General features: G+C 45.5%; 1 protein-coding gene across 6 annotated transcripts in view; it reads left to right on the top strand.

Annotated features, from left to right (window-relative positions):
- FER (FER tyrosine kinase) overlaps window positions 1-15,488 on the top strand; it is a 634,526-nt gene that overhangs the window by 43,671 nt on the left and 575,367 nt on the right. For 5 of the 6 annotated variants that reach the window (XM_063964096.1, XM_063964094.1, XM_063964098.1 and 2 more), the window contains exons 2-3: window positions 4,567-4,663; window positions 8,068-8,133. The gene's annotated coding sequence lies outside the window, so the exon portion shown is untranslated. The remainder of the gene's footprint in view (window positions 1-4,566; window positions 4,664-8,067; window positions 8,134-15,488) is intronic. The other variant, XM_063964097.1, reaches the window with a different exon arrangement.

Raw genomic sequence — 15,488 nt, forward strand, 5'->3', positions numbered from 1 at the left:
TCCAATCTGTACCCCTGGGATCCTACTTGTAGGATCCAGGGGTCCTGTACGGCCCCAGCGTCATGCTGAGAAACTTGGCAGAAGCGGTGGAGGCTTCTGTTCCTGGGAATGGGCTGCCTGCTGCAGTCTTCTTCCCTTTCCTCTATCCCTGGGCAGATATGACTCTTATGGGGACGAAAGGACTGAGGCTGAAAAGACGGTGTCTTTTTCTGCAGAGATGTGACTTAGGGTAAAAACGGTGGATTTTCCAGCAGTTGCCGTGGCCACCAGGTCCGATGGACCGACCCCAAATAACTCCTCCCCTTTATACGGCAATACTTCTTTGTGCCGTTTGGAATCTGCATCACCTGACCACTGTCGTGTCCATAAACATCTTCTGGCAGATATGGACATCGCACTTACTCTTGATGCCAGAGTGCAAATATCCCTCTGTGCATCTCGTATATATAGAAATGCATCCTTTAAATGCTCTATAGTCAATAAAATACTGTCCCTGTCAAGGGTATCAATATTTTTAGTCAGGGAATCCGACCAAGCCACCCCAGCTCTGCACATCCAGGCTGAGGCGATCGCTGGTCGCAGTATAACACCAGTATGTGTGTATATACTTCTTAGGATATTTTCCAGCCTCCTATCAGTTGGCTCCTTGAGGACGGCCCTATCTGGAGACGGTACCGCCACTTGTTTTGATAAGCGTGTGAGCGCCTTATCCACCCTAAGGGGTGTTTCCCAACGCGCCCTAACTTCTGGCGGGAAAGGGTATACCGCCAATAATTTTCTATCGGGGGAAACCCACGCATCATCACACACTTCATTTAATTTATCTGATTCAGGAAAAACTACAGGTAGTTTTTTCACACCCCACATAATACCCTTTTTTGTGGTACTTGTAGTATCAGAAATATGTAACACCTCCTTCATTGCCCTTAACAAGTAACGTGTGGCCCTAAAGGAAAATACGTTTGTTTCTTCACCGTCGACACTGAAATCAGTGTCTGTGTCTGTGTCGACCGACTGAGGTAAATGGGCGTTTTAAAGCCCCTGACGGTGTTTGAGACGCCTGGACAGGTACTATTTTGTTTGCCGGCCGTCTCTGTTGACATTATCACGTAATTCCTTGAATAAGCCATCCATTCCGGTGTCGACTCCCTAGAGAGTGACATCACCATTACAGGCAATTGCTCCGCCTCCTCACCAACATCGTCCTCATACATGTCGACACACACGTACCGACACACAGCACACACACAGGGAATGCTCTGATAGAGGACAGGACCCCACTAGCCCTTTGGGGAGACAGAGGGAGAGTTTGCCAGCACACACCAAAAACGCTATAATTATACAGGGACAACCTTTATATAAGTGTATATAGTCATATCGCCAAATAAGTGCCCCCCCTCTCTGTTTTAACCCTGTTTCTGTAGTGCAGTGCAGGGGAGAGCCTGGGAGCCTTCCCACCAGCATTTCTGTGAGGGAAAATGGCGCTGTGTGCTGAGGAGAATAGGCCCCGCCCCCTTTTCGGCGGGCTTCTTCTCCCGTTTTTCTGAGACCTGGCAGGGGTAAAATACATCCATATAGCCCCCAGGGGCTATATGTGATGTATTTTTAGCCAGAATAAGGTACTATCATTGCTGCCCAGGGCGCCCCCCCCAGCGCCCTGCACCCTCAGTGACCGCTGCTATGAAGTGTGCTGACAACAATGGCGCACAGCTGCAGTGCTGTGCGCTACCTTATGAAGACTGAAAAGTCTTCTGCCGCCGGTTTCTGGACCTCTTCACTTTTCGGCATCTGCAAGGGGGTCGGCGGCGCGGCTCCGGGACGAACCCCAGGGTGAGACCTGTGTTCCGACTCCCTCTGGAGCTAATGGTGTCCAGTAGCCTAAGAAGCCAATCCATCCTGCACGCAGGTGAGTTCACTTCTCTCCCCTAAGTCCCTCGATGCAGTGAGCCTGTTGCCAGCAGGACTCACTGAAAATAAAAAACCTAACAAAACTTTTACTCTAAGCAGCTCTTTAGGAGAGCCACCTAGATTGCACCCTTCTCGGCCGGGCACAAAAATCTAACTGAGGCTTGGAGGAGGGTCATAGGGGGAGGAGCCAGTGCACACCACCTGATCCTAAAGCTTTTACTTTTGTGCCCTGTCTCCTGCGGAGCCGCTAATCCCCATGGTCCTGACGGAGTCCCCAGCATCCACTTAGGACGTCAGAGAAAGTATAATCATGCATATGTACTCAGTATGATTTGGGCCCCTTTTGTATGAATTATTGCCTCAGTGCGGCGTGGCATGGATTCTATCAGCCTGTGGCACTGCTGAGGTGTAATGGAAGACCAGGGTGCTTCAATAGCGGCCTTCAGCTCTTCTGCATTGTTCGGTCTCATGTCTCATCTTTCTCTTGGCAATGCCCCATAAATTCTCTATGGGGTTCAGGTCAGGCGAGTTTGCTGGCCAATTTAGCACAGTAATCCCACGGTCATTGAACCAGGTTTTGGTACTTTTGGCAGTGTGGGCAGGTGCCAAGTCCAGCTGGAAAATGAAGTCAGCATCTCCATAAAGCTTGTCTGCTGAAGGAAGCATGAAGTGCTCTAAAATGTCCTGGTAGACGACTGCATTGTCTCTGGACTTAATGAAGCACAGTGGACCAACACCAGCAGATGACCTAGATCCCCAAATCAACACAGACTGTGGAAACTTCACACTGGACTTCAAGCATCTTGGATTGTGTGCCTCTCCAGTCTTCCTCCATACTTTACGACCTTGGTTTCCAAATGAAAGGCAAAATTTGCTCTCATCAGAAAAGAGGACTTTGTACCACTGAGCAGCAGACCAGTTTTATTTTATTTTTTTAGCCCACGTAAGACGCTTCTGACGTTGTTTGTTGTTCAGGAGCGGCTTGATAAGAGGAATACGACATTTGAAGCCCATGTCCAGGATCCGTCTGTGTGTGGTGGCTCTTGATGCATGAACTCCAGCCTCAGTCCACTCCTTGTGAAGCTTCCCCACACTTTTGAATGGCCTTTTCCTGACCATACTCTCCAGGCTGCGGTATTCCCTGCTGCTTGTGCACATTTTTCTACCAAAACCTGATTCAATGACCATGGGATTACTGTGCTGAAGCATCCTGGTCTTCCATAACACCTCTGCAACACAGGCTGATATAATCCATGCCATGTTAGATTGAGGCATTAATTCATGCAAAAGAGGCCAAAACCAAGTACTGAGTACATATGTGTGATTATACTTTTCAGAGGGCTGACATTTCTGTATTTAAATCCTTTTTTTTATTGATTTTATGTAATATTCTAATTTTCTGAGATTTGGGGGTTTCTTAAACTGTAAAACACAATCATCAAAATTCTAATAAAGGCTTGAAATATCTCACTTTGCATGTAACGAGTCTATATAATATATTAGTTTCACCTTTTAAGTTGAATTACTGAAATAAATGAACTTTTGCACAATATTCTAATTTTCTGAGTTTCACCTGTAATTGTCTCTGAATGGTTTTGTTAATGGTAATGGCTTTACATTGAACTGCAATGCACAGAACTACTTAAGTGATGACACTATAACCCCATTTCCACTGCCACACATTCCCGGGTTATTGGCTGGTCAGTCTTGGGGTGTGTCGTTAACAGCCTATGCAGAGCCGATTCAACGGATGGCAGAGGAAAGACCCGCCAATAACCCGGGTCCAACCTGTGGTGTGAACAGGGTTTCAAGCCGCTGTGGCACAACTTGAAACCCATGTTCAATTACCCGAGTCGGACACAGGTTTTTTAGGCGAAAAGGGGGATAAGTGAATATAAAGACAAAAATATTGGTCCAGTCTACGTTATGACTGTGTTGGTAAACTTTTACTGATTTGACAGCATGGTGTTTTTGTAATACCCACAAGTAATAAAGGATCCACTGAGATATCAGGTGCTTTTATTGTGCTTGTGCAAATACTCAAGTAGACAGATGTAGGCACAACATGCAATATATAAATCCCTATAACCTGACATTCGCAATCAAATAAAAGCCACTGCTAATTGTTTAGACTTGTGAAATCTGATCCAAGGAATTAAGGATCAGCTTTAACGAGGCTAGGCCGTTAGCGGTAGCCATGATCTGATTGTAAACATCTGGGTTAGGGCATTTATATATTGCACTGTGTAATATTAATGATAAAGGGAAAGGGCTTCCGAAACGTGTAATACATATATAATTTTAGACCAGCAACTTTCTGTGTGCCTCTTTCATTTTCATTATGAAGAACAGAATAGGGCGTAAAAACCTTGTGTGGCCCTAAATGCACAATGTATCTTAAAGTTAAATGACTGCTACAGTAAATACGTTTTAGGTTTTACTGGGCTCTGCTGGTTATAATTGCTCATTTGTTTTAAACAAAATGTAAATATACTGTTTCTACTGACAGTTGAGAGCTTTGTATTCTTCTGGTATAATGACTTTTTTTTTTCCATGCATCTCTCATCCGTGTTCTGAGTTCCTTGTATTGTGTATGCATAGCCCCAAGCAAGACTTTCTGAACGGATGTTACTGACACTTGCATTCTTCTGTCTGCAGAAGGAATTCCATGCAAACAGGATCTTCTGACCAGCCCCCTGAAGTTGTTCCTGGGGCTGAATACCAGCATAAGCATGCAAGGAAATGAATGAACTAGGTATTGTATGTAGTGTACAAGATCTTTTACTATTCTTTGTCTAGCACATTGCTTACAAATTTTTGAGTTTGTGAGATTTGCACAAAATACGTCCTGTCTGCATATTGATTGTTAATTTGCAGACTATTGCAGTTTGTAAGCAAACTTATTTTGAGTTTAAAATGCATTTCAGTGTAGGGAAAGATGTAATTGTCTGGGAAAAGAAATAGAGGAAGCGGTACATAAAGGTTACAATCACAATTATTTAACTAATACATTTTGTGTATATATTTGTTTCTGTATAGTATTATTTTTTCTCGTTGCCAAAATAATACAGATGTGTTCTCATACAGTCGCGCCAAACAGCCAGGTCCCGTGCCACTTGGCTAGCGGCAGATGTCTTTTGAACATCTTTTACCTGCAAATGCGTCTTGGTCGCAATGCAGTGCGACTTGGGTCCATCATGAGACTCTGCAAGTTAATTTGATATGAAACCCTTGCACATCTCTGTGCAACTGAGACTGACTCTGTATACGGAGTGCTACGCAGCTTTTTTTCCATGCCAAGTTATGTTGTGTTACATGAACAGCCTTAGTCGCACACAGATATATACAAGTGTCCTAATCAGCACAGTCTCCTGGCGTCCTAGATGCATTTATGAATTAATTTTATTTAAATAAAAAATACTAAAAAAAGACACGGTACCTGGTTGCTCACCCGGGCAGGCGTCTCGAGTCACATGGTAGATTGAAGCTCGTTGTATTTGGTTACATCTGTTTTACCATGAGTAAAACTTCAACATGAATGCATAAGATACATTTCAGGTACTCGTATTATAAACAGGTACAAATATTATGGTCATTATATATATAGCAAATACCACTGACGCATCACAACATCTCCTGAACCATGCGGACTAGAAATTTGGACAGGAGCTTGCTTTTGTGACGTAGGCACCCACTACGAAGAGATTTTTCAAAGTTCCACCCACAAAGGTGTTAAAATGGGTGAGATAATACCCCCTCCCTCAGAGAGGAGAGTTAATACAGCCCACCAAGCCAGGGCTACAAAGAATACATGGTGTCGGTGATACCAAGTATCGGAGGGGGACTTCCTTGCAGTGGCAGTTGCAGAGCAGTCCATTATTCAAATAGGGGAGCCACATCAACTGCCACCCCTAAACACTGTCAAACATCGCTGAGGGTTGTTTCCCATATTTGAATAATGGACTGCTTTAAAACTGCCACTGGCAAGGAAGTCCAGCCTTATGGTTCAGGAGATTTTGTGATGAGTCGGTGGTATTTGAGATATATATAAAATCTATATCTATCAGATATACGTACAGTACTTAGCCAACCTATTTCCAATTATCAGAGGTTAACCTGTCACTTGAACTAAACTTTGCCGAACCCTTTCAAGGAGCAAAGGAGACATAGATATTTTGATTCTTAAATGCATTAAATGAAAGCTTGATAGTAAGTAACTTCTTATCTGCTGTGTAAAGGGTATCAACGGCTCTCCCAGTGACCTTGAGTGTTGTGCAAAGGAGGAGCCCTATGGAGAGTGAGAAGCTAAGCAAGGAGACCTTGGGAACTTTGGAATAGTCAGCCTATCCCTGCAAACCTTACATATTTAACATACAGTGGGCTGAGCTTGGCCTGTCGTCCCAGCATTTACAGCACTGAGCAGGGCAGCATCCGAGGTGGGACAGGGCAGAGAAGGAGCAGATTATTCTCCTCAGCGCCAGCCTTTTGACATCATCAATACGGGGAAGGCCCGTCCAGAGGTGCGGCCTGGCATGTACTGTTGTAAGTCTAATAAGTTTACCAGGAAGTCCTTCAAAGTTAAAGTTATACGCACAGAAATACTTGAAATTCCGTAGGAAAGAACAGGTATTCCGCTAGTTTTATATATAGCAGTTGGAGATAATCTGTACTTGTAGGCTAGAGATGACCACCTCACAGTCCAGTCTATCCCCCAAAGACTCCTGCTATCCACAGCGAGTGAAAAAAATACAAAGTATCCAGACTTACTGTAAATGTTGATTCAGGTTGAGTTCATCACCATCCACTACAACACCGTACAGTAATGGTACTGTATGTGCTGTGAGATTATTAGTGATTACAAATCCACTCCAATGTAATGGTTACCTGGCATGCTAAATTCTAAATGTATACAACCACTGACACATTTCATCTTGTACAGACTTTATGTTAACATCAATATTTTTTGTCTTTAGTTAGTGTATGTAAATGAGAAACAAATGTACACCAATCAGCCATAACATTAAAACAACTGACAGGTGAATTGAATAACATTGATTATTCCCATTACAATGACGTTGTAGAAGACTAGAAGTTGATGAGGCATATGTAATAGGGTCTGAGATTGCTGGAGATGCGGTGTGCATCCCGATCTCTGAGTTTTTTTTTTTTTTTAAAGTGACAATCACCTACAAGGAAAACCATGCCTTGTAAATGATTGACACTTTAAAAATGCGTCTGAGATCGGCTGGCATCTTCCACCTCCGGCAACCTCGGAACCTATTACATATGCCCTCATGTGTTGAAAGTAGGAAAAATTGACAAGCGTAAGGATCTGAGCAACTGACAGGGGACAAATTGTGATGGCTAGGTGACTGGGTCAGAGTATATACAAATGTGGTCCAAAGAAGTACAACCTGTGAACCAACAACAGGGTTATGGGTACCCAAGAATGCCTAAAACATTGTTGAGGTTGTCTCGTCAGTAGTAGTTTTTGGACGACCACTACGTGATTTGTCAGTCACAGTCCCGGTTTCTCGGAAATTTGGAAATTAGGCACCTGACAGTGTTACGTGAAATTGGAGCTCTTTCTGGGTGCTAGTTGTTAAAATCTGCAGCTATGACACGGAAACTTAGTTCTCCAAACATTAGAATGACCTCAATTTTCTCCTGTTTTGTCAACCTGCAACAAAAACAGTGTTGTAACTTTTGAACCATAACTGCTATTTCAAATCTGTTTGCAGCAATACACTTTTCAGCAAATTCGGATGTTGTTTGACATGTTATACGACCCCCTTTACATTTGAAAAAACTGTCTTAGATTCAAGATGGCCAGTTTCAAGATGGCGCCTATGTTCGGTACATACCCTAAAAGATAACGCACCTCACCCATACCTTACTGGAGTATTCAGTTTTCCAATTTCCTGCACAGTTTTTGAAACACCCTGTATATCAAAATGTATGCTTTTTCTATTTGGAATAAAAACTTTTCTGTGGTGTCTGATCTGCAAGTGTCTATCTCTTGATTAGACAAATTCAGCTTTCATATCTTCTGCAATGATACATCAATAACTTCTTTACAAACCTTGTTAAATAGGTTATTTAATATTTTTCAGTGACAAAAGAACTAACTTTTTTACTTTTTCTTTTTGTAAACATAAGGCAGAGACTTGCAGATAACTGGATCTAGTAGCGGACCATAATACAGCTGCTGAAGAGTAGGAAGATGTAAGTTGTGTTGTTTTTTTTTTTTTTTGCTTCATTTGTTTTTAAAAGTTATTTTGGTAATCGTGCTTGATTTAATCAGGACCCAACCCCTCTTTCTTCTCCTACATTGGTGGAAAATGAAAGATAGGTATGCCTCAGCAGTCCAGCTTTCTGTTATTAGCAGAGGCATCATTTTGCATTAACAATTGAGCAGTCGCAGTTCTATTTTCTCTTACGTCCTAGAGGATACTGGGAATCCATTTAGTACCATGGGGTATAGACGGGTCCAGTAGGAGCCTTGGGCACATTAAGAATTTGATAATGTGCGCTGGCTCCTCCCTCTATGCCCCTCCTACCAGGGGGAGGAGCTGGTCAAGTTGCTGGAAGCTCCTGAAGAGTTTTCTGCATTTATTTTCTCTGTTTGTTATTTTCAGGCAAGACTGGATTGCACCAGCCTGCCTGCTTAGTGGGACTTGGGGGGGGGGGGCAACCTCTTGAAGAGTTAATGGTCCCGTTCCCCGCTGACAGGACACTAGCTCCTGAGGGAACTATTCGGAAGCCCCACCACGGCAAGTGTACATTCCCTCAGCACGCCATCACCCCTAACAGAGCCAGATGAATGAAGAGTGGTGAGTACTAAGCCGGCATCCCGGTTAGCGGGTCGCCGGCCATTATGGCAGCATAAGGGTACAGAGACGCACGGCTTCTACGGGGGCGGCGGAGTCTCAGTACTCAGTTCACAGTGTGGACGCACCACTTCTGAGGGAGCGAACTGAGTCTCCGTACAGTACGGGTGTACACAGAACCCAGACTGGCATTACAGACTTGAAAGGCGACTGACTCCATTTTAAGCAATTAAAATGACCTCCGTCAGTATAAAAAAGCGGGGAAGACCGCGTGCCATTGAGGGGGCGGGGTTTCACTGTGAGTGGATCCAGCAGCTCACCAGTGCCATTTTCCCTCTGCAGTTGACACAGACGCTGACTGACAGGGATGCGCAGCTTCTCCGGAGAGACTCCAGATTACCTCAGCGGTACCAGGGGGTCATAGTGGGGGGAGCACTTACTAGTGTACTAAGTCCCCAATCTGGGTACTTAGTCTGCGACCCGGCTAAGCTTGGCATTAGCAGTAAGAGCGCTGTGTGCTGGCTCCAGGCTATCTCTATGTCTCTCTTGAAGGGCTCTTTGTGGGTTAATTGTGCTTTTAACCTGTTCCCGTGCGTGTGTGTGTGTGCTGTCACTGTCACAGTATGTCAGACAAAGAGTGTGTTTCATGTAAGGTTCCTCTTCTCCAGGGGGGTTCACTACAGTGTACTCAGTGCAGTGCACCCTCCCAGGCTAGCGGAGCAGAACCGGCTTGGCTGGATTCCGTTAGGGGAATGATATCCAATATTTCCACTGAATTGTCACGCAATGAGAAAGAGATGCAATACTTAAGACAATCGATGACTGAGTTTGTGAACAGAGACTCAGTACCCAAACCAGTGTCTCAGGCCCCTGCCATTTGTCCGCAAAAATATCTTTTGGCCCATATCCTGCAGTCTGACTCTGATGATGACGGGTCAGACATAGAGGAGGGGGTGGGGAATGCTACTCTGTCACAGGGAATAGAGGCTCTCATAGAAGCTATCAGAGAAGTTCTGTATATCCCTGATAAGGAAACAGAGGAGACTGAGGAATCTTATTTTATTGTAAAAACGAAATCCTCAGCCACTTTTCCTGTGTCAAAGGAACTAAAAACCCTGTTTGAAGAACCGTGGGTTAATCCTGACAGGAAATTTAAAATCCCTAAAAGGTTGAGATCATCTTTTCTCTTTCCTCCTGAGGATAAAAAAAAATATGGGAAAATCCACCGAGAGTTGATGCATCAGTATCCAGGCTGACATGGAAAATTGTATTGCCTATCCCTGGTGCAACCTCCCTAAAAGACACGGCTGATCGTAGAATTGAGAATGCACTCAAATCTTTGTATACAGCTGCTAGGGTGGCTCAGAGACCCACTATAGCATGCGGGTGGATTACTAAGGTCATCGCAAAATGGTCGGGTAACATAATTGAGGGGTTAGGTATCTTGCCTAAGGGGGAGATTATTTTACTCCTGCAACATATACAGGACTCTGCAAATTTTATGGTGGGAGCTATAAAAGATATAGGCTTGCTTAATGTACGCACCACTGCTGTGGCAATGTTAGCATGCAGAGGCTTATGGCTACGCCAGTGGACTGCCGACGCGGACTCCAGGAGAGGCGTGGAAGGCCTACCCTTCCCAGGAGAGGCCTTATTTGGAGATGAACTAGACAAATGGATCTTCAAAGCTACTGCGGGTAAGTCCACGTATCTTCCTTCTGCAGCTCCCCCAGCCAGGAAGGCTTACTCAGGACCTAATCTACAGTCCTTTTGGACTGCCAAGTTCAAGGGCAAAACCAGAGGTTCTTCTACAGCCACCAGAGGCGCTAGAGGTAAACCACGAAAACCAGCAACTGCAGGTTCACTTGAACAGAGCTCAAGTTCTGCTTCCTCAAAGCCTTCAGCATGACTGTGGACCGCGATGCCTCAAAGACCGGCAGGTGGGAGCCCGACTAAAATTTTTCAGTCACATCTGGACAACATCATGCCAGGATCCCTGGGTCATAGATCTTATTTCCCAGGGCTACAGATTAGAGTTTCAGGAGCTCCCACCTCAGATTCTTCAAATCAGGCTTACCTGTTTCACAGGAAGCAAGTATAACCTTACAGGACGCCAATCAAAAACTGGTACAGACTGAGGTCATTGTTCCAATTCCACTTCATCTCCAAAACAGGGGATATTATTCCAACCTGTTTGTAGTACCGAAACCGGATGGTTCGTTAAGGCCGATTTTGAAGCTCAAGTCATTGAACCCGTACTTACGAGTGTTCAAATTCAAGATGGAGTCTCTGACAGCGGTGATCTCAGGTCTGGAGGAGGGGGAATTCCTAGTGTCTCTGGATATCAAGGATGCGTACCTTCACATTCCGATCTGGCCGCCTCATCAGACTTATCTACGTTTTGAACTGCCACTACTAGTTCTAGGCCCTGCCATTTGGTCTCTCCACGGCACCGAGAGTGTTCACCAAGGTGATGGCATAGATTATGTTTCTACTCCGCAAACAGGGAGTGAACATAATTCCATACCTGGACGATCTTCTTATAAAGGCACCGTCCAGGGACCGGTTGATGGACAGTATTCGCCTCTCAACCACACTACTCCTGGATCACAGCTGGATTCTGAACTGACCAAAATCTCGCCTGGAACCGACTTTCCTTTCTGGGAATGATACTGGACACGTAATCTCAGAGAGTGATCCTTCCTGTGGAGAAGGCTATGGAAATCCAGTCGATGGTTCGGTCTGTCCTGAACCCAACCCAGATCTCTGTGCATCTGTGCATTCGCCTTATGGGCAAAATGGTGGCCTCTTGCGAGGCGCTTCAGTATGGAAGGTTTCATGCAAGGCCCTTCCAGCTAGTTCTATTGGACAAATGGTCCGGATATCAACTTCACATGCACCAGAGGATCTGTTTGTTGCCAAGAGCCAGGATCTCCCTACTGTGGTGGCTACAGACTTCTCATCTCGAGGATCGGAGGTTCCGGATTCAGAATTGGGTTCTGCTAACCACGGACGCAAGCCTCAGAGGTTGAGGAGCAGTCACCCAAGGGGTGCAGTTTCAAGGAAAATGGATAAGTCAGGAAGTCGTCCTTCCAATAAACATCCTGGAACTCAGGGCAATCTACAACGCCCTTCTGCAGGCCTCATCCCTACTTCGGAATCAGGCCATTCAAGTCCAGTCGGACAATGTAACGGCGGTAACGTACATAAACCGACAGGGCGGAACGAAAAGCAGAACAGCAATGTTAGTGGTGTCAAATATTCTCCTCTGGGAGGAAAAACATGCCGTGGCGGCGTCGGCGGTCTTCATTCTGGGAGTAGACAACTGGGAAGCAGACTTACTCAGCAGACACGACCTGCACCCGGGGGAGTGGAGCCTTCACCTGGAAGTGTTCAGGTGCTTGACACGTCAGTGGGGATATCCGAAAATCGACATGATGGCCTCTCGTCTCAACAAGAAGCTCAAGTATTGTTCAAGGTCGAGAGACCCACAAGCAGTGGCGGTAGACTCTTTGACAACTCCGTGGGTCTACCAGATGGTGTACATGTTTCCTCCACTTCATCTGATCCCAAGAATTCTAAAAAGAATAAGAAGGGAAAAGGTTCAAGCAATACTCATTGCTCCGGACTGGCCAAGAAGGTCCTGGTACGCGGACCTTCTGGAGATGCTCCTTCGCGAGGATCTTCTGCAACAGTGCCCATTCGTTTATCAAGACTTACTGCGGCTACGTTTAACGGCATGGAAGTTGAACGGCTAATCCTAGCCAGGAGAGGGATTCCTGACAAGGTCATCACGACTATGATCCAAGCCAGGAAAGGGGTAAGGTTGAAACATTACCACCGTATATGAAAGAAGTATGTTTCTTGGTGTGTGAGCAGACAATATTCTGCGGTGGAACTTCATCTGGGACGTCTCCTGCTTTTTCTACAGTTGGGAGTGGATGTGGGCCTACGCCTAGGTTCCATTAAAGTCCAGATTTCGACTTTGTCTATTTTCTTTCAGAAACAATTGCCTTCTCTCTCTGAGGTCCAGGCGTTCTTGAAAGGTGTAATGCACATCCAGCCTCCCTTTGTGCCTCCCACGGCACCTTGGGATCTCAATTTGGTGCTGCAGTACCTCGAGTCGGACTGGTTTGAGCCATTACAGGAGATTGACGTAAAGTACCTTACGTGGAAGACCGTCACACTATTGGCCTTGGCCTCAGCAAGACGTGTGTCGGAACTAGGGGCGTTGTCTCACAAGAGTCCCTACTTAATTTTCCATGAGGACAGAGCTGAACTCAGAACTCGTCAGCAATTTCTTCCTAAGGTGGTGTCTGCTTTTCACATCAACCAACCTATTGTGGTTCTGTCTGTGACGGACACCTCTGCTACTTCAAAGTCTTTGGATGTTGTGAGGGCTTTGAAGGTGTATGTACAGAGAACAGGTCGTCACAGAAAATCCGACTCAATGTTTGTTCTCTATGATCCCAATAAAATTGGGTGTCCTGCTTCAAAGCAGTCTATTGCACGCTGGATCAAGCTCACGATCCATCATGTTTATTCCACTGCAGGATTGCCGGCTCCAAAAGCTGTACAGGCCCACTCTACGAGCTCGGTTGGTTCTTCCTGGGCAGCTGCCCGGGGTATCTCCGCTTTACAGCTCTGCCGAGCAGCTAATTGGTCAGGTTCGAACACGTTTGCAAAGTTCTACAAGTTTGATATTCTGGCTTCTGAGGACCTTCAGTTTGGTCAATCAGTTCTGCAGTATCCTCTAGGATGTTTGAGAAAATATGATTTTAATTACCTACTGGTAAATCCTTTTCTCGTAGTCCGTAGAGAATACTGGGCACCCGCCCAGTGATTTGTTCTTCCTGCACTGTTACTTGGTTAAGTATTCTAGTTTGTTCAGCCGTTGCTGTTCATGTTTCAAGTTTGGTTAGCATGGCTTGCCTATTGTTCTGTGTGTGTGCTGGTTCGTAATCTCACCACTTTTATTATCTATCCTTCTCTCAAAGTATGTCCGTCTCCTCGGGCACAGTTTCCTAGACTGAGTCTGATAGGAGGGGCATAGAGGGAGGAGCCAGCGCACACTATCAAATTCTTAAAGTGCCCAAGGCTCCTACTGGACCCGTCTATACCCCATGGTACTAAATAGATTCCCAGTATCCTCTACGGAGATATACTGGTAGGTAATTGAAATACTATTTTTTGCTCACAAACATTGCATACAAAAACACCCACTTCTCTCCAAAAAAACATGAGCTAATGGTGGTTCATCTTACTGAGAAAATACATTTACTTTGTCATTGCATTCAAACTGTTAACATTTTGTTTTAAACAGGGTTTATTGTGCAACAATTAATGTATCTCTAAGCATTTCTACTCAGTAAACGTCTGTTATTTTTCTAGCATCCATAAGGGATATTGGGGAGACTTAGTACAGTGGGATATAGACCAGGTCAAAAGGAGCCGGTGCACTTCAAATTTCTTCCCTGGGTGTGCTGGCTCCTCCCCTCTATGCCCCCTCCCACAGGCAGTTTAGAAAAAGTCCCCTCAGGAGGGGATGCACATCTCTGCAGCTCCAGAGAGTTTTCTTCCTTTTCTTTTCAATCTTTATTATTTTTGGTATGCTGTTGGGCAACAGCATACCTGCACTGTGGAAGTTTGGGGGGTGGAATGCGGTCACTGGCCTTGCGAAGTGTCAGAGCCATTTCCCCGCTGCAGGACCACCATCCTGAGAGGTAGTTTGTACAGCTGGGCACTGAGCGTTAGCTGTCGCAATCGCAGCACGTTGCACACCCCTAACAATAGCCTGAAGGTAAGAAGAGTGGTGAGTTCAAACCGGGGGCCCCGCTAGGGGGGTCCCCCGGTTCAAAGTGCGGCTGACATGCAGGGGAGGCATATGGGACCCTCCTGGGGGAGACCCGCTATAGCCCCCTGTGTACACTGGCTAACGGTGGCTTAAACTAGCACTTGTGTGATGTTTTTAAGCTATTTGGTAGATATTGCCAGTATAAAAATCACTGTAGCTCCGACGCCATTGGGGGGGCGGAGCTACCTCAGAGTAGGACCAGCTGTATTTTGGCGCCTTCCTCTGCATGCAGCAGCAGGCACACACAGCTCCTCCTGACACTCAGAAAACGCTGGAAAACTGGCACAGGGTGTAGCAAATGGGGAGAGCCGCTATTGTACGCAATCTGTGTCCTATAAAGGACAGTAATCATAGGTGTTTCACTGGGATATAACCACTTACAGCCTCACTGGGTCTGTGTAGCTGGGATATGCTGGTCTCCTCTCTCTCTCTCCTTCTCACAGTAAGGGCAGGCTTGCTTAGTTGTCTGTGTGTATGTAATTGTGCTTTACTGTGAACTTGGGTAAACACAAACTATGCAGTGTATGCCACACCAGATTCTCTCCTTTATCATCTGCTTCTGTATAAGGTGAACAATGCAGCCAATCTTCACAACTCAGTGAGGGGGCTTCCTGGCTAGAGGCCATTAAAACTATGATGTCTGATATGTCATCACAACTCACTGCTAATGTAAAAAAAACTCAGCTACTACAGCAGGCTGTTGCAGACCTAGCTGCCAGGGCAGATGTTACACAGCCCCCCTCTCTAACTCAGAACCACAAAAGCATGGTTTTCCTGCTCTACTCTCTGATTCAGATGAAGGTATACAGGAGGATAGGGATTACTTGAATCCCGTTAGTGGGGATTCCAACTCTGCTCAGGATATTGAACCCCTCATTTTAGCTATACGGGACGTG

The sequence above is a fragment of the Pseudophryne corroboree genome, chromosome 1 (assembly GCF_028390025.1).
Source record: "Pseudophryne corroboree isolate aPseCor3 chromosome 1, aPseCor3.hap2, whole genome shotgun sequence".
Taxonomy (NCBI): Eukaryota; Metazoa; Chordata; class Amphibia; order Anura; family Myobatrachidae; genus Pseudophryne; species Pseudophryne corroboree.